This window comes from Diadema antillarum, unplaced genomic scaffold (assembly GCF_040938485.1).
Source record: "Diadema antillarum isolate AM-2024a unplaced genomic scaffold, OU_Dant_1.0 seq00001848_RagTag, whole genome shotgun sequence".
NCBI classification, from domain to species: Eukaryota; Metazoa; Echinodermata; class Echinoidea; order Diadematoida; family Diadematidae; genus Diadema; species Diadema antillarum.
The window spans coordinates 23,930-32,427 of record NW_027272520.1 but is presented as its reverse complement, the minus strand read 5'-3'; the positions used below and the strand labels follow the sequence as shown (position 1 = coordinate 32,427).

General features: G+C 38.5%; 1 pseudogene; it reads left to right on the top strand.

Annotated features, from left to right (window-relative positions):
- Positions 1–2,742: 2,742 nt before the first annotated feature.
- LOC139712725 (uncharacterized) lies at positions 2,743–6,049 on the top strand (annotated as a pseudogene).
- Positions 6,050–8,498: the final 2,449 nt, after the last annotated feature.

The following is an 8,498-nucleotide window of genomic DNA, read 5'->3' as shown; positions in this document are numbered from 1 at the left end:
AAGAATTAGGTCATGTAAAAAGCATATGCAGATAACTTCCTTTAGGAAGAGGCCTGAAGAAAACGAGGACAGACTCGACTGGCGCTTCAGGAAAAGAAAAAAAAAATGTCATCAATGACAACAATAATATAATGATTGCAAAAAAAAAAATGATTCTAAATGACGGAATACATTTCTGTGATCTTTAAAAGAGTCTTTGTTCTTTATATAATAATCCTCCACAGCCTCGAGTGTTGGAAAGCAATGACGTGAAATTGTTATTATCAGTATTATCATTTTTGAGCGGATAAATTGGCACACATTATAACGTCCTTGCTGCAGGTAATTAATTTGCGGTGGGTCTCATTGATGATTATAAAAAACTGCGGGCTGAACAGGATATTGCAAATGACGGTCTCCACGTCTTTGGAAATACTCTTCTCTCAGATTCCTACACTGTAAAAAATTGCTGTAAAAATTACAGTAATTTTTAACGGTAAAATGCTGTAGGAGCGATTTTACAGCAATTTGCCGTATTTTTAGGCGGTTCACGGTAATTTCCTGGAAGCATTAGTGCTGTTCTTTTCGCAGACAAATGTTACGGTAAGTTACTGTAACAGAGCGCCCGAAGTGCATTCTGGGATACACAACGTCACACGCGCATGCGCACCATGCGCGAGCGCAGAACATAAATCTCTGCAAACGTTGGGTGTCTGAAGGAGAACATAAGTTGCCAGTTATCTGTGGAAATCATCGAGAATCAAGTGCAAGTGTAAATTTCCCTGGTAAGTGGTGATGATGTTTTTTCTAAGGATCTTTTAGATCTGGAAATTTTGTGTCTATATTTTTCCAATATTATGTAATATTTCATGGAAATTTGACATTCAATTCATCGTACTCACTTTTCGCGCTTTCTGTGTTGTCTACGCAAGATGTGTGTGTTAATGTGTATGTTGTGTTGTCTACCTAAGATGTGTACGTGTGCGGGGTGTTTTATGTGTGTGGCTATTACTATGCCTATGCCATGCAGATTCGAACGAGACGACTGGACTGGACTGGACTGAACGACTTTAATAACTTAGTTTTGAATGCTCAAATATTTCAACACAAGATCTATCTATAGAATGTTAGAACAAGTTGAAATTATCTTATTAGTGCTTCTTAACATTTTATTGGTATCACGTCGCAGGGTGTGGTTTTTCATTCGCAGTAGACTAAAATGCATAGGGTCTAACACTACAGTTAGTTTGCAAGAATCCACAGTCAATTGAAGGAGGCAGACTTAATCAGAAGAAGAGAAATCCTAATGCGTATCATGTACAAGTACTGTGCACTACATACTGTACGTGTATGGTCTATAGTTTACTGCATGCTATCCTAGCTGGCCGCCGGCTGACAATGACAATGACAATGACAATGATTGGCTATTCTAGGCGTCCTTTGTTCACAGCGCGCTACGCTAGCGTACAGCCTGCCTGTGTGAGCTGAGATCTAGAATCTATCTTCATTTGCATTGATTAGCACCTTCTGTCTCTTCTGACAACTGTAACACTGAATACTTGACCCATGCAGTCCCAATCAGGCATGCATAGTCAGGAGCAAACGATTTCAGCGGTTATCTTAGAAGTTATCAGAACATACATAAAAATGCACATATGGGACTAGATTCTAAATGTAAACAAGTAATGAATGCACCTCTAACTGTTAGTACTGCCGCTGCTTATTTTGACACCTCGGAAGGCATTGATGATATTAAATATATATTGTTAATCTTCGATCTGATTTAGCTGATAAAATATAAAATCACATAGATAAAGAGTTATTTTATTTGATCTTTTACCGAGGGAGAGGGGTCCACAGTCGCGTCAGTGCAGGGAGTGACTGTTTTTATTTGTATGGCGCAGCAACGCAGGTAGCCCGACAGACAACGCAACCTTTTTCTTTTTCTTTTTCTTTTTTCCTACCATGATATATGCACTGTACTGGGCATGTGTATGTGCGGACAAATCCGACGTGACTGAATGGACCCCTCGCCCACGGTAAAAGATCATTTAATAAAATAACTCTTTATCTATGACATGATTCTATATTTTATCAGCTAAATCAGATCGAAGATTAACAGCATATTTAATATCAATGCCTTCCGAGGTGTCAAAATAAACAGCGGCAGTACTAACAGTTAGAGGTGCATTCATTGCTTGTTTACATTTAGAATCTAGTCCCATATGTACATTTTTATGTATGTTCTGATAACTTCTAAGATAACCGCTGAAATTGGTCACTCCTGACTATGCATGCCTGAGTGGGACTGGGTCAAGTATTCACTGTTACAGTTGTCAGAAGAGACAGAAGGTGCTAATGCACTTTCATATCCTGCCCGCATCCGTGAAAGAATTTTCTTCAAAATTTCAGAGAGTAATCACCAACATGTATCGCATCTTTCACCTCAATTTGAATCAAGTGAGACAGAGGCCGAGGGAACTCTCTGTCAGTGTCATCGCTCAACACGATCTCTCTGCTGTATGCTGAAGTTAGTATCAAATCTCAGTGTTACGTGCATGTTGGATACACATTCGCCTAAATTTTGATTGCTAAATGCTAGCGTCAGTTTAAACATCGCACACAAAGTACACACTAACACAGCGGAGAGACCGTGCTGAGCGACAAAGCGACGACACCAACATCAGAGCCGTAATGGAGGCTTCCCTCTGTCCAATGTGATTCAAATTGAGGTGAAAGATGCAATACATGTTGGTGACTTTAATGACCATTACATATTATCTACAAAGAAAGGTTCAATGGGCCACCACCACAGATGGTACACCGAATCAAGGACCAGTGGCCATATCTCTTCCTTCCTACCATGTTCAGTATAAGCATTTTGCAACCCTTACTGGTGTCAATATTACCTCCACCCTTCTGACCGCATTTAGAGAGAAAGGACAAGCCATCCTTCAATTCCTAGTGAAGGAGAAATGGGACGATAAGAACGATGCCCGCCAAATTGTGGAAGCGGTATATGGCGAAGGGGATCCCAACTTGCACCAGGTCGCATGGGCCATCTTGACAGGTCTCCAGAGCTTCTTCAAAGTGAAGGATGATGCACTCTTCCTACTCTGGGATGTAAGAATTAATAATTACATTTTATTCTTATCTGTACCCAAAAAATATTTTGCAATATTAGTCTGGAGTGCAAAAATTAAGCATTTGGTTATTGCTTTCATGCCAATCACTCTACGCTTTGTGAATATGTTTTCTTTATAAAATTCATCTTGCCAGCTAGTGCATTGGATTGAAGGATTGAACCAGTTAAATGTGTTTAAGCTACTAGTTCTCAAGAACCTTAAATTCTTTTCTCTGTGGAACTGTTCCTTAGACTTTTTTTTTTTTTTTTTTGGTGGGGGGTTGAGTGAGCCATTGGCACACCCCATCTAAAAAAAAAAATCTCCCCCCCCCCCCCTGCAAGTATTATGCAAGTTCATTGATGAACAACTGAAAATTGATTTGAGATTGGATTGGAGCTTCAAATTTGGGGACTGCTATATTTAAATCAAAATCAATTAAATGACACTATAGTGTAGAGTTGAATCGAATGTGTAATTGTGGTATAAACACTTGATTTTCATATGATTCTTTTCCTTTATGCACCCTTAATCTTCAGGTAACTGCTACTGCTGAGGAATTCGAAAGAGCAAGCGAGGCAACTGAATGTGAAGCACCGAAGCTTGTCATCCAAGGTGCGTTATCATTTAAGACTTCCAAAGATTTTGATTGAAAATCGTTGTAGAATGATATAATTGGACATTAAAAACATTTTCACTTTTGGGTGTAGATTAATGTCTGTATAGATTATGTGTCCATCTTCTTAACCAGACTTGTAGTTATCGTACTTTCAGCCTTTTACAGTTTTTAATTCATTTCAAACTGTAACATCATTTGAATGTACAATGCAATCACTTACCAAGGAGACATGTGAATACTGTATGATCCTAACCAAATGGTAAAAACAAGAGAGGAAGAAAAGAGCAAAACACAATCTATACTTTTCACTCTGTGCTCTTGTCTTGTGATATTTCCACAATGTGTATTGGATTGGAGGGGGGGGGGAAGGAAAAAACATATCTGGTCTATCAAAAATGAGAAGAAAATATTATACATATAGTGCATGCTCTTGAGTTGAATATGTACCATAATATGTGCATCTATATACGGTATATTTGACGAAAATGAGCATGTACTATGCGTTATATACATGTAAGATGGGAAACTGCTTTTGGGATCGGAACTCACAAACTCTACATTGCAACATTCATTGATAAAGTGCAATGAACTCTGTATTATCGATTAATTTTTATCGTTATCGAGCGTTGTTTATGGCAGTTTGTGTAAAAAATGGCATATAATGAATTATGCAATGGCAAGACACGCGAATCTGACCAATCAGAAACCTTAATTGTTTCATACAATATATTTTACTCTTTAGTGAAAGGTGTCAGAGATGTTCCCATCAGCCAGTGTAGCAGAAGCAAAACCATAAATCAGTTAAGCCAAATGAAGGTCATAATGATTAAATTGTAACTTTATTTTTGTTTGATAGGGGATCCCATTGCCTCAGCAACATCCAGATGGACGGTTCTTGTGGAAAATGGTGTTATTGGTCAATCTACACCAGCTGAAGCAGGCTTCATTTGTGGGTTATCCTTCCTGTTTGCCTCATACTACAATCTGAACTTGCAGTATCAGAGCACCGCATCCACAACACTCGAATTCATTCAGAGGTACTAATGGCATGCAAAATATCAGAAGCATAGAATATCTGAGCTCTTTTTTATTTTGAATGTACTTTATCATGTGTCAATATGCTGCAGCCTGCTGGAGGTGGGTGCCAGAGGGATTAATTTTGTTGTTGTTGTTGTTGTCCGTTCATCTGTCCTGTTTTCATTCTCTCGATAGCTGAAGACCCCTTTGGTGGCTCCCCTTCAAACTTGGCTCATTTGGGGTCAAAAGTCATAGAGGTTATTGTATACATGAAAAATACCATCATTCTTGTGATAACTTAGGAAGCAACTGACAGAACAATTAAAAACTTTACTCATGTATGCATATGGCAATGATAATCTGATTAGATTATCAAAGTTTTTGAAAATATTAAAAGTTCAGTGTATTCAGATATGGCAATGTTGGAGGCATCAATTTTGACTGCCATTCAAGAATCCATCTGGTTATTATATTGTTTTCATTGAAAGGGATTTATTCAGGATGGCTTTAAGAAAATGCAACATTCTAGATCTTTTGATTGTGATCTGGAATTTTTTGAGGTATTTGAAAGATCAGCACTTCCCGTTTTATATGACATCCACATCATTAATTATCAGAACTTAAGGCATTTTGATTCTAGAGCATTTTTTCTTGAAAAAATAGACAATTCCAAAATATGTTTCATGTACTTTGCTACCCAAATCATGCTTGGTGGAGTAAGCAACATGCACTTGTGGACTTGCCCTAGAAAACAAAAGCATAAGCATAAGTTTTTGGTAAGGCAAATAAGATTTTCTTCACAACTGTCACATTTTGAAGGTAAACATACCTTCGGGCAATGCTGTGTGAAACTCCAGAATGTCAAGAACTATGAACTACTAGCCGACAAACATCAGGCGTACTAAGGTGTTTTCTTTTAGTTTGTGTTTGTGTTTGCGTTTGTTTATAATTTTTTTTTGATAGTTTGTTTGTTTGTTTTTTGCCTCCTTTGTTTTAGGGAAGAGCTTGTCTCTTTACTAGCCAAAAAAAATAAAAAAATGTATAATCTATTATTAATGTTTAATAAATTTCAGTATAGGCTTGCTAATCATGAGTCCATTATTTATATAAAGCCAAACAAAAAATTAAAAAATCATTTCAATTGTGAAATTAATCTATTTTTGTAATATCTTACCATCTTTTTTTCTTTCTCTCTGTCAGATATCTCCTTGGAATAAGTCTGGACGGATCCAAGTGCGGCGGATGTAAGAGACAGTGCAACCCCAAAGTAGTGGCATTTGTACGCCGCTTCGCTGACTTCCAGTGGCTTTAATCTTCACCTCTAGAGATTGAAATCTACACTCCTGTAGCCAGAGGCAGCACTGCAACCCAAAATAGTGTCATTCGTACGCCAATTTGCTGACTTCCAGTGCTTTTATGCTTCACCTATTACTGCATGTAGCCAGTCCTAGGGTGTCGTTACCACCAAGTGCCTGCATGAATGCTGGCACACTTAATTGGAATCAGTCCTGATGGGTCCAAGTGCAGAGGATCTAAGAGGCAGCAGTACAACCCCAAAATAAGTGTCGTTCATACGCCGATATGCTGATTTTCACTGGGCTTAATGCTTAAACCTGTATATTTTATGTGGATTTTGCCAGTTGTTAGGTCATCCTGAATTTCAAATGCCTGTATGAACAATCACACACATGCCTGTGTGTTGTCATAGAAGTGTAGATTACAATCTGATTCTGAGTGTTTTTTTTTTACTTCCAAAGTCCAAATTTTAGACCTTTTCTTTTTTCAATTTGAATGTGTAGAAATATACACATTGTAAAGGACCTATAATTATAGAAATTCATGTTGACTTGTTGCTTCATACTTTTGTATACATCACACATTCATTAAAGGGGGTACCGAATGCTGAAACAATGTTAGTTCATTTTAAAAAACATGTTTTTATTAGCAGAAAATCATCTGCCTAAAGTTTTTTAAAAATTCGTGTTGCCAGAAAAACCCTGAATTATGGTAAGATTTCAGGATAGTTTGGCCCCTCAGCTGTGTCCCAATTTCAGCTAGTTAACCACAATGACGTCAAAGTGGTTACGTTGTCGCCCAATTCTAGCGAAATGTGCGCAAGGTATAAAGCATTTTGTACAGTCTAGGGCGCGACACATCTGCAATACGCGAACCTTGGTAACCACTTTGACGTCATTGTGGTTACCTAGCTGAAATTGGGACACAACTGAGGGGCCAAAATATTCTGAAATCTTACCATATTTTGGGGATTTTCTGGCAACATGATTAAAAAAAAAAAAAAAAACTTTAGGCAGGTGATATTCTGCTAATAAAATCATGATCTTTTAAATGAACTAAGATTGTTTCAGCATTGGGTACCCCCTTTAAAGGGGATTCTAGGACAACTACCTAATAGACAAGTATGCCCCGGTGAACTACCCTCCAGGAAACCACACCCCCCGAAACTGACGACTACCCCCTAGACAACTAACCCCCTCCCCGGAAAGTCAGCCCCTGACAACTATCCCAAGGACAACTGTCCCCAGGACAACTAACCACCAAACAACTATCCCTTGGACAGGTACCCTGGGGTAGGGTAGTTGTTTGAGGGGTAGTAGTCTCGGGGGTAGTCACCGGGGGCGAGCTAGAGCCCCCTCCCCCTACATATTTATGCCTACCAAAGTTGGTGCCAGAGGCATTATGTTTTCTGGTTGTCTGTCCGTCCTGCCATTATAAAAACAACAATGGCCGTGACTGGCCATATAATACCTCATTCTTTGAGTTATATATTCATGTTCAAAATCTGATGCATGAATGAACATCTGAGAAAACAAATTTTGAAGTTCTTTGCAATCAAGTTTTATACATGTATGATATTAGACCACTAGTGTAAAGCTGTTTACTTGGAGCATTTTGTGTAATGTATAATATCGGTGATGTACATTGTGTATATAGTTCTGAAATAACAGCTCGTTTGTCCAAAGATTTTTTGGCAATCTAGAGCTTGTGGCGGCCAGCCCCACTGGTTAGTATTGCAGTACATGTATTAGGAAGATTTTACTGAATGCAATTTCGTCTATTTGGCAATTTAATGTGTAATTGGTAATTTAAAGGCACAGGCTAACCCTGAAAGAGCTGGGTTAATTTTTAGTCTTGTTAGATCCTTTGGGGGGGGGGGGGGGGGGGGGGGGGGGTGATCACATTGTGGCGTGGAAAAAAAGTCATGTAAAGTCGTCGTGGCAAAAAGTTTTCACCTTTCACTGCTTCCTCGTTCTTGCAATAACTGAAAATCCATTTCAAACATGATGCTGGTATGTATCACCATATGAAGACAATATGATTAGATTTTGGGATATGTAGGTCGAAGGTCAAGGTCACAGACATCAGTTGCTGTGCTGGTAGACGTTAGCCTCGTTAATGCGATATCTCCAGACCGATTTGAGGCATGAACTTCAAACTTTGTGTAAGTATGTATCACCATAGGTAGATGATCTTGGGTATGTAGGTCAAAGGTCAAAGGTTAGAGAGGTAAATTCTGAAATTGAAGGATTTTTTGCCTTGTTTACACTATTGGAGTGTTGCAAGAAAGTTGCAATTAATTGCAACTGATTGTCACTGGCCAATCAAAATCATTGTTGCATGCATGTCTTCTTAATAGGGCAGACCCTGAGCCAATCAGAATGGTTGTTTCAAAATTAGCAATTATTTGCAATTGATTGCAACTTTCTTGCAACACCCCATATATCTCAAGAACCACTTGTTCC